Genomic DNA, 18,915 nt, shown 5'->3' with positions numbered 1-18,915 from the left:
TGAACCTGTAATATAGGTACCCAGGTACCAGCTCCCAGACGCAGCCTTAAGGTACTATCATCCGCTTGAAAAGATCATTTTTAATGATTCAAAAGATAATTGAAATGCAGCTGAAATAAATAATAAACACATTTTCCTAAATTTTAAAAGATCAAGACAAAATTCGACGCAACAAAAAACAGATCTGAAGCTCTAAAATTATGTCAACTTAAGCACAGGTAGTACAATATATGAGAAACACTATTCCCACATAAATGATTACGTTAAGGCATGACTACACACACATAATATGTATGTGAATATTTTACGTAAAAACATAAATGCATGTGCATTTGCTATTGTTGCCAAGATTATGTAACCAGATATAACAATGGATGAATTTACTCATTTAACTTATCCATTATTTTAACCTCGATCGTGTTGGTGTTACATGATCGCGTTTAACAGTTCCAATGAGCTGAGGAGGCTCTTTAAATGCACTTACAAACAAACTTTTTCACAAGAATTTCGACCCTTGTGAAACTTTCATAATTTATTAAACTCAGAGCTTAAAAACCTAACAAATTGTTGTGCTTTCTCTAAGTTTTTTCTTGCTGTTCCTTGGAGCTAACTTATAATTAGATAATTCGAACTGTTGGCAATCGCTTCTAGAACGTTAAGTGGCAGAAATATCTTAAAAAGTTGTTTTCGAAGCAATAAATTCACTTCGCTTTAAATATTTATTTGCAAGTAAAAAATTTCATTAGAGCGTTATTTCCCCATTTCATTACCTTTTTATTGGCACCTAAACACAACAAGAAAATTTCTGTTTTAATTTGTCGACGAACGAATAGCGAAATCGAAATCGGTTTTGAAGGAATTTGGTGCCAATATGTATGTTAAACAACAGTCCTAGATGTTGAGAAAAATGGGCAATTGGTAGTAGAAAAAGCAAGAGGGAACCAAGAACTTCCTCCACATGTATCGAACAATAAAAAATACACCTATGAATTCGCGCTTTCTACAGGGTGTCGGGAAATTAACGAACAATTAACGCCAATTTCCATTCTTTATATTCTACAATATAACGAAGGTGATATAAGTTAAAAACATAAGGTACAGTATTACGTGAAGAAATTTATTTTCTTAATGATGAAAAATTTGTCGAAACAAAGTATGCCACTGGCTTATTTATAAGGAAACAGTCTCAATGAGGCTTTATAAGAATTGTTTCAACTCACCAGGAAAATGTTTCGGAACGGTTTAAAAACCCTTCTGGGAAAGCGCACTGGTCATTTTCAGTATAAGTATCTACATATAAAGTACAACATGTAATGTATATTTAGAGTTTGCGGGGCTACCAGAATGAATCTTAAAAAAAGCTAAAATTTTAACATCTCGTGTGTACCTCATTTACAAAGCGTTTGCCAATTTGAGACACCTTCATTTTTGACCATAGAATTTGGCATTAAAGTATTGCTTTTTAATTTCGGGGCACCCTGTATATTGGTATTCCATGAAGACTAGAATCCATATATTTCGATTTTGTCCAAGATAAAATTACGAAGTTTTTTCTAGGTCTATTTAAACCGAAGAACAAGCACGTTTTACTCAACGACAAAACCCCCATAGGTGTGGCCTTCGTCTTATTAAACGCACCTAAACTGGAGCGAACTCATTTCTCAAAGCAGCAAAAAATCGATCTTTTCTCGAAAAAGAACTACTTGTAGGTGTTCCCCAGAACGGCTACACTCAGAAACCAGTATGTAAATTTTGTTACGTATAAATGTAATTTAAACGATGTATGTCCAAGTTTATTGTCTTTCGCCTATAATGGTTTTATGGGATTTTAAAATCCCAATTGGGTTGATGCTGGACTTGGAATTTGAAATTTAGTTGACCATCAGGGTATTACATAAAGTGTCCTGTACATTAGGTAACTGTATGTAAATGCCGGCTAGAAAGAACCTTATAACTGCTAGGCACAGATGATGTCTTCGCATCTGTCGCACACCGCATGACGCTTGATTATTTCCATATGGAAATTAATGACTAGTACATGAATATAACGGATGCACTTCTTTGCCATTAGAAAGAGAATTGCAAAATCGGGATTTGGTGAAGCCATGATATTGGGAATATTTAGATTTTTCCTTTTCGCGAGGGAATGTTGCAGCGGTTGCAGTAAAAGTAATTAGAGGTAACGAATTCGAATATTAGGCGGGATTCATTGGGTGTTTTAATGGTACTTTAATTAAGGTTTACTGTTATTTTTAAAGTAAGTTTTCAAAAGCGCAAGCCTGGTAAAAAAGTTCGCTAAATGTTGCGAATGACAGAGAGAGAGAGAGAGAGAGAGAGAGAGAATATCACGAATTAAGAAATGAAATTATACTGGGCAGAAAATGCCGATGAAATGTCATGAGAGAGATAAAACACGCTTTTTTTTTCAAATAGATAAATCGCATTTTTATTTAATTTCTTCCCTGACTTTAGAGAGACAAATAAGAATTCCTCTGAAAACGTTGAAATGTTTAATAGGCTCATAAATATCACATATTTATATCTAAAGATTTAAGGCTAGCTAAGAATTAAGCGGATCCTTTCGCTGCTCCACCTACTTTTTCAATTTTGTTTAATTTTTCCTTTTTGAGAATTAATTTAACTTTTTTGAGAATTTTGTATGTTGATGTTTGTTTGTTTACGTTCGGTATAATTAACTCAGTTTTTCGAATAATTTGCTATATAAAATCTTGCTTTTAGATGTGGAAAATCCTTCTTAATCTCATTCCAAGTCACTCAAAAATCTGCAAACTTCCTTATGATTACCATCATCTAATTCATCACAATCCAGATTAATTTCCCTAAGGTTACCTCAGCTTCGGGGAGAACTTCCTATATTAAACTTCATGTTTACACACCAAAAAATTTAGAAATCCCGTAATTAATGTCGTTCCGGGTCAAAAATCAGGAAACTTTCTACACTTTCTTATTGTAATATGCACGTTAAAGTTTGAGTTCAGTCATCCTTCTCTTTATGTCTTAATATCAATCCGATGTCTCCGTGATTGTTCTAAAGACATTCAAATAGATTCTTTCAGTTTCATTTTCCTTAAATAACCACTTCAGGCCCAGGCTAGTTAAGTGCGGTAAACACACGTCGTTGGTCCGGTAATTGGAGCGTAAACCTATTATTTTAAATTTGCATTCTCATTAATAAGAACGTGTTAACCATTCAAATTGCGCCGCAGTGACACAATTACCTTACAGGCATCATCCTTAATCATTAGAAAATTTAAATTTCTTTAATGCTTTTTATAAGAAATATTAAAGTAGAGTGACTAACATAAACGAATCCTGAATTGTGAGAAATATATTTCGCTGCAAACTACATGGAGACGAAATGAAAATTTAAAAAATATGAGGGCACGTTTACTGTTCATTGGGCAAGTTCCTCTTGGTACGGTCCACATGGGAGTTTATTCACTGAAAAAATGAATAAGCAATTTCATTGTGAAATTAACAACTACTTGCTTGCAAAAAACATTCCTCAACAGTGCATTATGCCATCGAAAACTTGTATAATTCATTTACCTCCTGCCATATCCGGAACACATATTGACTGGGGCAGGAAATTCATTATTGGAACTGAGCCCAACGGGGTCCAACATGACTGTATGCATTCACATCTCAATTAAACTGTTTCAGTATTAGATATGACTATTAATTCGCATTATGACTGTAGCAGTTTCTGCCATTGTAGGGAAACCTATATTAGCATCAAGTAGTCAAGAGTTGATAAAGGGTTTTAATAAAGCTTAATTAGAACATCAGCTGCGATAACATCTGCTGGTAGAGTTGAAGCGGCTTTCTTGTGAAATTGAAAGGATGATAATACCCAACAATTTCAATGGTGTTAATAAAAAAATTTAACAAATGTGCAGCTTTGATTTGTGCCAAATTAGTTTGGGATAATTAGACGAAATTGCCTATAAATTAGTTATCAAATAGATTACCATTACGAAAGTGGACAATCAGGGCTTACTCAACACATGTCATTAATAATACTGCCAGATTTATAGCCATCAGGAAGTTAATTTCGTCCTTAAATCGCTTCATACGTTTCCATTTTAATTGACGGTCGTACCAATAAATAAGGCTTAGGAATGTTCGACATTTAAAAAACACATTATTGAACTCGACTAGTACCTCTAATAAGGTTACGGCTAGTTTAATGCTGTGCTTACGTGATGTGACAAAGCGATGTTCATTAATCGCTCTTTTAGCAGCAGAAAAGGAGGTCTGAAGACTTGCATGTCCAAAATTTCCTTTCTTTCCTGCGCAAGAACCATTTGCGCAATATTTCTCTAGTAATGGTACTTAAATATTAGCGTCAATCATTAAACATGGACTGATCAATAGGATATTGGCACGCAAACAAAAACAGTAAAAGGGACCACTCCTCCATTAGTCTTTTGTTGCATTGCTGGCATTTCGGTTTCACTTTTTGGTGGGTACCGTCCACGTAATACCGTTGCGTAAATATTTATACCGTCGTGAAGCCATTGTAGTCTTCAGTCTGCACTTTATATTTATTATTTATGCGTGTAAATTTTCATGTTGCGTGGGGTTTATGTGAGAATTGGTCCTTGTTTGAGTTTCAGTATAAGGAAGTTTTGAAGATACATAACACAGGAGGGTATGAGAAATTGAAATAAAATTGAGCTTGAAGGCTTAAAATCTAAAAATTGTGCCTGTATGAAAATGGAAGTTTGGAGTAAATTATACTGTCATCATGTCAACAGTTACTCCAAAAATGTTTGACAAACAGGGCGAGTTCGCAAAATGTCTTCAGTATAAATGCAAACAGTACCCTTGTTGATCTTGGGATATCATGAAATTTGGCAATTTTGAAGTAGAATTTATTTTTTAACTGTAGTTTTTTACGTTTCTTCGATAATCTGAGGTCCCGGAATATAATGGCATACATTATGGCACAAACCCAGGTTGCTGGTTCATTCCACTGGTACAGCTATACAGCTATTAAAATTCCTCCAGATGGAATCTTCATTATAAATTTGGAAGTTTGAACTGAACTCCAATTTCTCCTAGGCTTCTAAAACTTAAATTACCCTGATTTTGGGATTATTATAAACTGAAATTAACTGACTGCTATTCTCATGAAATGTTACATTTACTGAATCTAAAGCTTTACCGTGGACAATTTCAGTAAAAGCCCATTAACACATAATACAATAATAACGAATGACACTCGAAACTTTACTGGGTGCTCAAACTGCAAATGTCCTGTCCATTTATTCTCTTTATAGTAAAGTTTAAATTAGGAAATGATTTTGGCAGATATTAAGTCGTAAAACTCATAGAATAGTGAGTTTCACATTATTTACGATATCGTTGGTTTAACAACAAAATTTACATAAAACTGAGAAGACGAACTTATACAAAATGCGTTTATCAGAAAGCAAATAAAACTGGGAATTTAATCTGAAACTATAGAGGAAACTCTCGCTAGAGAAGAAAAACAATTTAAGGAGGTGCTACTTAGGTGCACTACTCAAGTTTCGAATTTGTTGCAAAACGGAAACTTTCTCGGAAATGTTGTCGGCACAAGAACTAAACTAACTAATAGTAATTGTTGCTGCAACCTTGCGACTGGCAATTTATCAAATCTCGACAAGAAGGAACGATACTTGTTTGCGAGTGGAACTAAAAGTGTGGCACCTAAACGACTTTCATCAATCACCTAAGAACGATCGATAAAAATCATTGGCTGGCACCTTAATGATACCTCGAGTGATTAAACTCACTTAATTGCTCCTTCTTTCGCAATTCCTACGCCACTGAATGAGGTTTTATTTTGATAGCAATTAAAGGAATTTTTAATAACAAAATCGAACACTACATGCGGTAATTTCATTAACTAAGCTCATCAAATTCATATTGCACTATATCATGGTTGTGATTGCTTTACCAATGTACATGACTTCGGTTCAATTAATCCATGTTATTTCGGGTTTTTCATGGCCGCAGTAATTTGGAGCTTATTCCGAATAAATAAATCCAATTACAGTTTTAACATCCGGAAGTTCGCAAATCAATGCATTTTAAAAGTTGATGTGCACTTCCATTTAACCCAGATCCAGAGGAACTGACTCATGGCGTGTCAACAGCGGATTAATTAGATTAGCCTTTAATTTCGATCCCAGATCCGACACTGCTGATTGCAGGATTAAGGCTTGTTTGCACTACTAGAAAGACGGGTAAAGTAAATAACTGCGAATTTCCCAAAGAAGTTTATAACGAGATGAGATTGTGAAAGATAAAAGTTCGTTTCAGTTTTCTTAAGATCTTTAAATTATGGGAAGCAGCAAATTATGGACTTCTCTCATACCAATTTCTGGTATCTTCAAAATTGTTCAAAATAGTCAATTCAACATTATCAATTTTGTCAGGTTTATTATCAAAAATAAATATACAATATGAGAAAGTTTGAGCTGGCCTTGTAAGTAGTATGCGCTTTTCTGCGACTGCTCAGGATATTTGAGCAGAAAAAAATATAAGAAAATTAAGAAAAGCATTCTATATATTTATACTTAAGTATCCGCAATAGACAAGTTTTAATTAGCGAAATTGCTGATTTTTGAGCAAAAAAATCATTTTAGAATTTTGAGACAATAATCTTGGTTCTCTTCTCAAAATTAACGGATATTCTAGAATTTTGATTAACCTGCACAGGCCTTAACAAAGAAATTCTCTCCATTTTTTATTAATAATAATTCTATTAAACGTAATACAATATTAGAAAATTGACCGAATTGTCTATATCTCTATGGCACAGAGAATTTTTCTCTTGGAATACTTCATGAACTATTACATTATTACCCTCACTCAGCCGAGTTCATTGATTTATTTGACTGCTGCAGCCATGAAAACTGCGCTATTGGGTGTTAAATAATTTCGGAAAGTCATCATAAATCATCCCCAAACGCGCTTATACGTACAACTAATCAGATTACGAACGGATCCGATAGGGTGGGGTTATGAAACGTGCCTTATGATCCTCAGGAGCTTGTTTAATTTGCCGAAGGAAGTTCAGCACACCCCTTGGTTGTTATCATACCAATAATTAAACTTTTTTTGAGCGCCTATAAAAGCTTTCTAGATGAACGATCTCCTCAATATTAATTCAAAGTTTTTCCTATGGAGAATAATGAGAACACATATCTTCTGGCATTCTCCTTGGAGAGAATGGGGCGTCGCCGCCTGGTGCCAGATATTGTTAAGTACTCTATTATCGTCCATAGTGTATGTATTAATATTGATGAGTTTCACGAAACGGTTTCATAAGCAGAATTTTGCATTTAGCTACGGATGTTTTACACGAGTAAAAATGCGTGTATTAAAATCAACCTTCCTGTATTACATATCCGGCATCTACAGGAATGGTTATCGAGTGTTGGATCATACAAGTTGTTCTTTAATATTCAACGGTTTTCAATAAACTTGTAACTATAGTTATCGAAACATCTGGAAGTTGTATTTATAAAGTAAAATGTCCGTTCAACTTGGCTTCAAATAAATTTAAATAGTAATGAAGCAAGGAAATTCAACCAATGTATAAACATAGTTCCTTGGAAATAATTTATTATTTAAATTGCTTTGCTCCCTGTGTTTAGACTTCCATATCGGTTATTTGCAATTCCGATGTCTTCATGAATCCAGCAAAGTTTATTAGTACTTCTCTTACTGTTAATACGTTTCCCAATACAAGTGCAGGCGCAAATCTTTGAAGAAGTAAAGGCAGCGTAGTCCCTATTGTGCTTAATTCCAATTTTCGAACTGAAATGTCAGGTCTTTGTCGCCTGTTACTAGATGTATGTTGCGTGGGTTGACAACCAACACGAAATGGTTAAAAAATACCTTTGAAACCTTCGCCGTAATTGCGTTCCCGACGAAATGACTTTCACTTTTTTTTAATACGTAATACAATAATTGTAATTTATTATTATTCTCTAAATGAGATTGACTAGCAGTTGAGTAAAGCACGCCTACTGACTTCTAAACTTGGCACGCGCTGAAATTTATTAATTATCGCAGTATAAAAAGTTGTTGTATAAATTTTTCTAATTTAAAACATTAATTTTTTTGCTGGGAAGATCCCGTCCAGACCTGTGAGAAACAACGACAGAATTTCGGAAAAACCCTTCACGGAAAAGAGAAAAGTCTCGGATGTTAAACACAAAAGCATAGCACAGAGAAAATGTCATCTTTTAATTTCAAATAAATGTTTCGTAAATAAAATTGTAGAAGCAACAAGGAAAACATAAAAAATATTATCTAACTGGGATGAGGCAAAAACTTTCTATGGTAATCCTGTGTACACAGGGTGGATTTGTTTGTCCTGTAACTCATGGTTATGTACATCGTGACAATACCCATTATAAAAGAAGGATGAAAACGGCGATCACCCAGGGAACCCTTGGTCAGGAGAAGAAGGGAAAGAAAGAGTGTCCTCAATTCGAATTCCTAATTGGCTATTTTCAGGTAGATTTCTTGGAAACATGAAGTAGATATTTTAGCGTTTGAGATTCGTTTAATTTGTATAGTAGACCACTGTGCCATCAATTTTCTATATACAGTAAATGCTACCATTTTGAACTTTCTAAAGCACACAACGCAATAATTCTAGAAATAAAATCGTTATGTTTAAAAGATAATGATTTTTGAAAATGATGTAAAACACTGAATTGAGAAATCGCCATTTAATTATGCCTCAGTACGGCTTCAGTTATTTATAATGCTGAAACAATTTTGAAATAAAAGACCTACGTGATTTTAAAAAATGTATCCCTGAATCATGCCTGAGTACGCCTCTGCTTCCCACATATTGTAAATGTGACAATTTTGAAGCGTATTAAGAAGTCGCCATGTGAACAAGGGGATATTTGAGATTTTATGTGAAACAATAAATTAAGTTTGTCATTGAATATTAAACAAATTCATAATATTTTCAGGTAGTAAAATTTAATACAGCATTGCTTACATCACTGTTTAATTGAGAGCTCAAGACGTAGAAATAAGTAACGAAAACAGAATAAATTAAAAAAAAGGGCGAGCATGTGATAGGGAGAAACTGTCCACTGAAGGCCTGGACAAACCTAAACTCTCACGATTCCAAATTACAAACAAAATTGGGGAAATTAATTAGATTGCCATCGGATAATGTTGCCGTAAATGTCTCATTTTGACCACTAAATGACTCTTTACTACCTTCATTCCGTATTAACACTTCCTTTGCTTAATGGTGCACGTTATAATTCACCAACCATAAACGATCTGGTATATGGTAATAAGGATTAAGTAAGTAATTCTGAGAAATACCAAAGAATTTCTCTTCCTCCCTTTACACTCGAATTGCCAATTCAAATTGACTTCAATTTTACGCGTAATTTATTAAAAGCAAAAAACAAGCCGCAGACCAATTGGAAGGTGTTTCGATACAAATTGAATTACACAGAAAATCCAGCTAATAGAATGAATAATTGACAATAATTTTTGTATGCATGAAAGTAAATATGTCTTGTCTACATATTAAATGGACCTCATTACCTGTAGACATACGACTTTTTAGCATATTTTCACGATATGTGGCGAAGGGAGTTGCACAGAAAACAAGTGATAGATGCAAAAGCTATTGAGATCCATTTATTAATTTGGGCACGGGAAATAGAGCCTGAATTTAAATTACATCGAAGACTTTGTAAAGTCGTGAGCACCAAAATCAACAAGCCCCAACAACAACGCTTTTAGAATAGGTATACCGACCCGCTCCAAATTTATGGATGTTGTTCCAAAAATTTCCATAAAGGGACACTTGTAATCCCATCCAACCAAATTAAACCTCGTTGTCTTTGCCTAGAGGGATTAGTACGAGGGTTAGCCAAGGTTGTGCCGGTAATCAAGCAAGAAATGGTGACTATAATGCGGTTTTTTGTTTATTTCTAGCAAGTGTGACTAGATTAGGTTTTAAATTGTGTCTGTGTTTAATCTAATTTCCGAAAAAAACCGGAGGTCATATTGCGACAGCACAACCTTGCTTTGCAATGGCTGGTTGCAACTTACCATAAACAATGTTTGAAGCACTTTTACATTGCCACTTTGGAATTTCCCATTCTTCTTGCAGTTGAAAAATCCAAAAATTATTGTGTCCACTTGAGCCAATCCCCACTATTAAACACAATATATTAATTTAATTATCATGACAGTGTTAATTTGCATCGTGGTTGTTTACCACTCCATTATTGATAACCATATATTATGCATGCAGTTGCAAAAAATGCGTAAACTCGTGCTCAAAACGCCCTTGATGCTCCCATGTTCCATGAAACTGTGAATAACAATTAGTTTTTTTATGCGTATTAATACCCATAACAATAAACTGTTATTGATGACATAGCTGACATTGAGCAACATATTCGCAGTAGATCATGAACAAACGCTTTCCATCAATAATTTTTCCATAACCGTCAGACTAGTGAAATTTGCCCTATTAGCCACAACTTTCCAATCATAGTTTCCCAGACCAAATTGCTTGGTCACTGACGCTACTAAATTAAATCGGCCGGTAATCAACATTAAATAACTCAAGCGAAAACGAAATTAAATAAACTGAAGACATGAATATTTAAGACAGTTGCCTGACTTGGTGAATACCCAGGCAGTACCTAACTGTAAAGCTCACATTGAAATTAAAAAAGGACAATCGCAAAATCTGCTCCACGACAGACGGTGGTACCGGGTCTTTCAGGTTTCGTAACTGCAACTATAGAGATGGACCGTTACTTGTTAATTTTCTCTCAATAGAACAAAGTGCGATTTTTTGAGAGACATGGGATTACAATAAAGTTTAAGTCGGTAATGATTTTATTCAGAAAATAACCAAGTGAAAAAACTTTTCAGTGAAAAAATATACGGGCACGTCTTCAATTAAATTCAATAGTATATTCGATTTGATACTTCACGCCTCTTTAAAGAACCGATTTAATGTGAAATTGATTTAATTCAGACACAGTAACGTGCTTGTTTAAAATTTAAAACGAACATTGATCACAGTGGTCGTACAAAAGTCATCCGACCAAAAACTAAGCCATGGTTGTATAAACACAAATTTCGCTATTATTGCTATCTTGCGAATAATGGATGAACTCGCAGTTACGACTGTCGAAAATTTTATAATAACGTGTTCAACCGTGTTACCGAATAAACAAAACTTCGATGGAACCAACAGCTGCTCAGTTGAGCGAAAAAGAACTCCATTATTGGGTCATAAGCTATACATAAAACATGTAAACTTGTATATTACGAAATAATTGTAATGACCTTAGTTTAAACACTGTAATCAGTCCATGCTAAGAAATAGCAGTCATGAATAAGATTTCTCAAGATTCTCAATTCTCAAGATTGCAACAATTATTATCTATTCATAAACTGAATGGCTACTGCCAACTTATTCTTTAAGATTGTGAAAATTTATTGGATTTGCAGCTTGGGCGAAGAAATTTTCCTTAAGATTTGTGTTTCATTTTTCGGTGGTTAAAAATATCTATTGCCAAAAATTTCAATGAAATTTTTCTTCAGTGGAAACTTTCGACCTATCGTTCATATTTCTCTCTGACCACCTAAATCCATCTCGAATTATGGAAAATTGAAATTTTCGGAAATTACCACGCGTATAAACAGGAGAAAACTGAAACAAAGTAACTTTCCAAAGAGTGTAAAAAATTAATAGTTGGCGATGTGAATCTTAATAAACATGATTGCAACAGTTCACTTCGTGTTAATTACTTTATGAAGATCTTTTCATGCTGTATATTTGTCAGGATTGTAACAAATGTCATAGTAATAACTAATCACTGAGTAAACGCGCAGATGAAACTGCAATTAATTTCTTTTTCATTTTCGCAATTTAAAACGTGTGAATTGGAAAAAATCGGCAGGGGTTATTTTTCAAGATTATAACCATTATGGTCTCCTCACAAACCGAACAAAATGGAATTGCAACCTGCAGAGCAACAAGCAACTCCAATCAAATTTCCCAAGACTGTGACGATCGTATTTACTTCGAATTCATTTATGTAAGAAGAGCTGCTCATATAATGGCCTTTTCCTCAAGGCTGAGGTAATTATCATGAACACGAAGGCGGGTGTGCAGGTGGAGCTGCAAACTGCAAAAAAAATTTGGACGGAGGTGATTTTTCACTAGTGTCATTGCATGAACCATTAATGCAGATTTGCGAAGAGTTATACACGAAAAGTTTTTAGCCAATGTTTCAAGATGTGCCCATCGTCATTCGAATTGCTGCGAATCGCTAAACTTATCCAATAAGAGCTATCCATAATCGTCTATTTCTCAATAATGTAACAATAATAAGGTGGACCCCCAAGTGAAGCTGGAAACCGCATAATGCGAAAAAATATGGACTAACGAAAAATTTCAAAATTGTAACCATTGTCTTGCATATGGTATATAAACTAATGCATTACCGCAGATTTGCAATGTGCTCAACTGCAGAAAAACAAACCAATTTTACCCAGACTATAATTATTATTACGAGTATTATGATCGGATGAATCCAATTTAGGAAACAAACTGGCGAAAACTTCTAAATAGTTACAATTGCTTTAACGTAAACTTAACACCACAGCGGATTTGCATTTATCACTGTCATTTTTGCCTGAAGACAACTTGGACATGGATTATCCAGTTTGATATCATTAATTCATGGTCCTAAAACTTAATTTTTGTCCGAAACAACATACGTAAACAAATTGTGCTTGTGAATAGTCACAAGCACAATTCTGTTGCAATGCAAATAAATCATAGGATTTAGCGTTATGAATAATCCTGGTTTTAGGACTACTTGTAATGGATATATGCGATCCATTTACAAAAAAATCTTCTATTTCTCAATAATTAATAAACACCTAATAAATTAATCCTCGGTTTAACATCGACAAGTAACAAATTCTTGGAAAAACTACAACCTATAATAGCTGCAAACTCATAATAATAAATTTCTAATAACATTTTTTAGCAATTTTATTATTATTGGCTCATAAACTAACATTGATGCGTGTTTACAGTTGGAGCTGCAACATGCGAGGCCCCTGTGGCGCAGCTATTCGTAATTAAGACGACCATAATGATACGCTATCTAATACTGCCCTTAGAACGTATATATATAATGTAGTTCATAAGTATGAGAACATTTAAATATTCAAGAAACGGCTTTGGAAAACATTACCATTGTAAACTACTAAATTTCCTACAGGGAGATTAAATGTAATTCCCGATTCAATGACAATGGAAATATTACCAAATGTACGCTTTTTTCTTTATGTGCCCAAAACTTTCTTATTTCAAACGAGATACCGAAGAAATTACATTTTTTGATTCTTATCAGCATCAGTAAACCTCTGAAGTTCCGAGAAATAACAATTATAAACAATGTTTCGACATTGTAGAATTTCAATTGGCTTTTAACGAACTGGGAATTAAAGGCATAAAGATGTGCTCCCATGAAACAAAAAAATAAAGTAAATGAAAAAATATGAACAAGCATATTCACCGGAAAAAACTATCGATTGAGGCCAATTAAAGCACTCAATTTTCTGTTAAAATTCCTGGTGTTCTCGCTGGCGGGATGTTGATTTATCCACCCTAAAAGCCACTTGCGACACTGTTATCTCAACAGTTAAAACACATGAAGTGCCCCGAAGTGTCGTAAAACTGATTAGACGTTTGAACAAGATTTAAGGTGGAGCGGCCTTACATAACAACCAACAATGCGAATGATACATCAAAACGGTGAGATTTAAATAGTGATCCATCTTGTTTATGATGCGACCGACCGGGGTTTAGCAAATATGCTAATGCTGTCGGGCAAAAATATTCATTTTTACTATTTCTCTATTTTGCATTTCAATGTGGTGATTTTCCAGATGGACAAACAGGAAAAATTCTGGACTATTTGGAAGCATTTTAAGCAAATTCGCCGGTGTTAGCACTGAATGCAACTGCACTGTATGGTACATAACCTACACTAACCACTATAGATCACCCATTAATCCAGGGTATTCAGGCGATATCCGCACTTATCACAAGAGAACCACCCAAACTTCAACCACAACAAACACGGCTTAACTTAAGTAAAGTCGCGGAACCTCGGCAGTGCTCACCGGTTAACTGAGGTACGACTAGCTCGGTTTAGCTGTCTTTGCCATTGGTACTGCTTCGCATGCTGATCGGGGGGGGGTCGGGCGGGGATCTTCTTCTTCGATGGGAGAGAGTGATGCTGTGGTACCGCAGTACAGGGTACAACCACATATTTCAGACTCTTTTAGCTCAATCAAAGAGCAAACTGCCCTTAATATTTGCGAGTAGTGCCTCTGCTTAAAAATACTTTTGGTACCACATTGGTACCAAAACTATTTATTTAAAAGAGACATTCTTCGGACTTCTCAGTGAATATGTATACTTAAAGGAGGACCCTGTAGAGTGCAAGAAAGGCCGATCGGATTGGGTGGTACCTGCACCGTACACCATAGACGGGTTATCGTGGCAATCTATACAGGTCCGCGGCGAAGCAAATTAATCTACGGGTTTATGTAAGAGTTTGGGGATCCGTAACAACCGATTAAGGAAATGAATTTGTTTAATTTTGCAATTTCTTAGCTTCACAGTACTACTTACATGAATTAACGGATATTTACTGGGGCATTGATGGCTACGATTGGTTCCGGTTACAACACTAATCTAATTGCGTTTTATTGTAATTCCGGAAAAGTTTTAATGCGTATTGAAAAGCCTGATCGTTCCTCATTCGGAAGTAAAAAATACAATTTTTTTTATATAATTTGAGATTTCAATATAGATTAATAAAATCAGGTCACTGAAAATTCACAAAAATAATTAAAATGCTTTTAAAAACATCTAAATTATTTCGGATTTGATTCTTGGAAATTTTATAATTATTCGAATATTTATCCTTGTGGAGTGTCGGGTTAATAATAAATCAGTGACGTTTTGGGTTATGCATTTTATAATTACTTAAACACATCCCATTCAGTATTAGAAATTGTGTTACTGACGAAAGCAAATGTAGCATCGTTGCGGCCCAATGAGTTGCCACCATCAACTCTTTAACGATATTCCACTAACCTGAACTAACGAAAACTAATAGCCATCAAAGTTGTAATCTGTAATCCAGTGACAATGTGCAGATTTATTGACCTTGCTTAACCACGTTAAAGTAACTTCTCAAGCGAGTGTTAGATAATGTTTCCTTAGGATAAGAATTCTCCGAATCTCATGAATATTATACCGAAGTATCAGGATCGAGTTCCGTTAATTTCCTAATCATCACAGCGAGGCCACTTTTTAATCGACTTAACTGAGGCAACAATAATTAGCGATCCGTGCATGTCGGACATCTTGATCTTTCATCTCGTTTTTTCTCCTAAAAACTAGCTGTGATTAGCTGGAACTGCCCTATTACAAAGTATAGCAATAATAATGGAGTTGTTATGCGGAGGAAAAGTGTGGAGAAAAAAATGTGTTTCAATAATGTATACTTACTGTCTCGGTTTTTATTAATCCCAACGATGTTTTAAGTTTTAATAGAAATATTGAGGACAAGTACTTACCTTCTGTTTCTGGTTGAGATATGTTTAAAACGTCTTTATCCCTTACTGGGACTCGAAACTGCCCGACTGAATTTCAACATTTCTTACCTGAAACAAAAATTAGTTAAGCTTTAGGGGTGTTGATTGTTTGATGTTTCATTTTAAAATGTAGAGCACGTCCGATTTAAATGTCTATTTCAGGAGAAAATAGCTCTCGAAGAATAGTACGAGTTACGAATTGGCCAATTGCCCAACCCGACTTTCTAAGGAGAAAATTGTTCTCCGTACGGAGAGCTTGAATTCTGAATGAATTTTCCATCTAAGGTCGGTTAAAGTCTGTTTAGTTAGAACTACTTATGAATGATGAAAAACATACTCTCTCTCGATCACTTTAACTCGGGTAAGTTTTAGGTATTGATCGCCTGGTATTTTATTATAAACTGCAGCACCACTTCCCAATGCCCCATTCCTAATGCAGGCATTTACCGGTGGAACCAAGATCGAGTACGAAAAGTGAACCAACATCCGAACAATCCCAGTTCCTTGGCCAATAAGCCAAATGCCTTGGGCTGCGGCCGCAGAGTCAAAGACCGGACGGTCCGGCATCTGTGCAGCCACATCGGCCATAATTTAATTAAATAACTGATCTGGGTGCCCACGGGTTCCTTCTCTCTCTCTTCGTCTTGCTCGATGGTCGGTGCAGCAAGTGTCATTGACAGGAAGATTAAAAGGCTGCAGGAGTGACGATAACTGGAACTCCAACAGCCAGTATATTAAATTTCGGTTAATGAGGTTCCTTTGGAACCACCACAAAAACGAACCAGATTTACATGTTATTTTTTTCTTTTTGGACAGTTTAGATGGATTTGCTTGAAGACGTTTGAGAGAGTAAGTGTTCTGAGTTCCTTGCATGCCAGCCTAACAGTGAAAATGATTCCAAAGAAGTCCTCACAGTATTCTATTGGAATCATGTAAGGATTTCTTGGGTAAATCTTAACAAACATGTTTTGGTTCAGATTGTAATAAAACACTCATTATATAAGATGCCCCAGAAACATTAGTACAAATGAGTATAGCGTGCTAGCGAATAAAATAATAGAATGATTCAGCTAAACTTGCGTTATACAAAACTAGCTTGTTTTCATTCTACAGGGTCTAAAAATATTTTTCAATTCTATAAGTTGGGAATAAATCTCACAGTGTTTGACTGGTCCCAAAATCATATCTCCCAAAGCCTCACACAACGCGTTAATTGAAGCCTCATGTTGAAAGTGATGTTCTCTCTTTCAACGAGGATTTTCTGTGTTCTAAGAATGGCTGTTTCTTCAATTAATTGTACCTCTCCTTGAAACTGTTGTTTTTAATGAACAATATTTTATTCAAGAACAAAGGGTCATGATATTGCTTTTGAAGTAACAAATTACAAAAATTGAATCTGGGTTGAAAATCCCTTGGCTTGAAAATTTTGTATATTCAGAAAATGGTACAGGTTTCCGTGGAAGTCTAGAAATCGAATGTTTACTGATTGGGTTGCAGCTGTTATAGTTAACAATATTTAAGTTTTAAAAAAATGTACTTTAGCATGGTGTCTTTTTCAGGACCCCTCCAAGAAGACGTTTTGCTAAGTTTTCTTCATATAAGGATATAAGTGGGGAGAAAGGTCAGTAGGATAGTAAGGAAAACACAAAGCTCTCTAGGATCGGCATCAGTTCCAGATTTGTCAAAAATCATAAAACCACTCTTGGACCGACTCGTTTTGGCGCTCAACCAATACCATCACGCATACAAAATCATTACGAGACTTATTACCTTTTTCCTCGGGATGATGCTGCATACTGGTATTGGCGATTGTCTTTAATATTGATGATGGCGGTACCATTTTAGAAGGCACAGCCGCCATTACCCGAATAGCGATTGTATATTGGCCAATAAGCTCTTTCTTTTCTTATTGGGATATACACACGAGCCATATGCGGGGTAATTGGTACAAAATGCAAAGCTCCTTTTACGCTCAAGATAGGAGTTGGTTTTGTCAGTGCAAAAAGCTGAAATATGTCAGTACCATTGCCGGGGCAAATAACTGTAACTAATCGGAATGGTATGTTATTACCGGGCAGCTGTAAATTATCAATGAACCACGTAAAACAGCTCTATCATTGGCCCAAGACAAATGATTTATTTAATGCTCGAGCCCACACTGATTCTTTAAATTATTTGCTTAAACGGTACCATAATGATTTAATGGGGTTTCGCAAAAGCGACAATTGCAACAGCCCGAAGCGTACCCGCGTTATTACGGATAACAGCGACGACATAGAAAATAACCAGGTCATGGCACCTAGACCGTAAAAACTGATAAAAACAGTGTACTGTCAAGTGGGTGGGAAATGCAGATACCACAAATTAATAGGGAAATACCCTCAGTTATCTCACAAATGTCTCATATTCAAAAGACCGAAACTGCTTGATTCATTACATCAAAAAGCGTTTCTGGGACCGCATAAAGTTGCTCAAGTGAAAAAGAAGTGGCTAAAATAGGAGATCAACCACTGTGACTAAAGAAGTTACGTTTTTCTTCAGAATCTTGTCACCTGTTGAAACCTTCAATAATGATGATAATCACAAAGTATTGTTATTACTTAATGCCTGTTAGAGCTGCCTTTGTTTAAACAAATCATGAAGTTCACAAAACACACATATTTCAGTCTTGAGTGCAATATATTCGCAGGCAGTCTAGTCAAATTAGTTCCGCGAACTAAAATTGCAAACTCGTTAAGTCAACGATTTTGCAATTATTGGAACCTGTCTGTTATTCAACATGTGCCACACACGCCCATAATAAGGAACATCCCATTATAACTGAACCTATTTGCTACGGAGGAAACGAGAAACGGAGATATGGAGTCGAGTTTGTTTTATGCAGTATATCCGACACTTGAATAAATTGTGTTGAACTATGAGAACTTGAGAAGATATAAAGTATAGTGTAATTCGGTTTTAGTTTATATCTTCCTCCAAAGTCGAACTTGGGAACAGAGAAATCTGATACGCCCACAATAAAGCTTTAAAACTTTAGAGGATTAAGTTCAAAAAAAATTTAGTTATAGAAAATAGCCAATAACGCAAGATCTGGAATAACCTTCGGAATAACCAAATCAAAGACATGCAATGTTAAAAATTTTAGGTTTTTCCCATTTAGACCAAAAATCACATACATTATGAAAAATGAGTAAC

General features: G+C 35.2%; 1 protein-coding gene across 1 annotated transcript in view; it reads right to left on the bottom strand.

Annotated features, from left to right (window-relative positions):
- DIP2 (disco-interacting protein 2) overlaps positions 1-14,264 on the bottom strand; it is a 110,637-nt gene extending 96,373 nt beyond the window's left edge. Inside the window, exons 1-2 of the mRNA XM_066404141.1 lie at positions 14,105-14,264; positions 10,120-10,224 (exon numbers count right to left, since the gene is read on the bottom strand). The gene's annotated coding sequence lies outside the window, so the exon portion shown is untranslated. The remainder of the gene's footprint in view (positions 1-10,119; positions 10,225-14,104) is intronic.
- Between the last annotated feature and the right edge of the window lie 4,651 nt (positions 14,265-18,915).

The sequence above is a fragment of the Euwallacea similis genome, chromosome 33 (genome assembly GCF_039881205.1).
Source record: "Euwallacea similis isolate ESF13 chromosome 33, ESF131.1, whole genome shotgun sequence".
Lineage (NCBI taxonomy): Eukaryota > Metazoa > Arthropoda > Insecta > Coleoptera > Curculionidae > Euwallacea > Euwallacea similis.
Note: the sequence above shows the minus strand (reverse complement) of the source record. Positions and strands in the feature narration are given on the sequence as shown.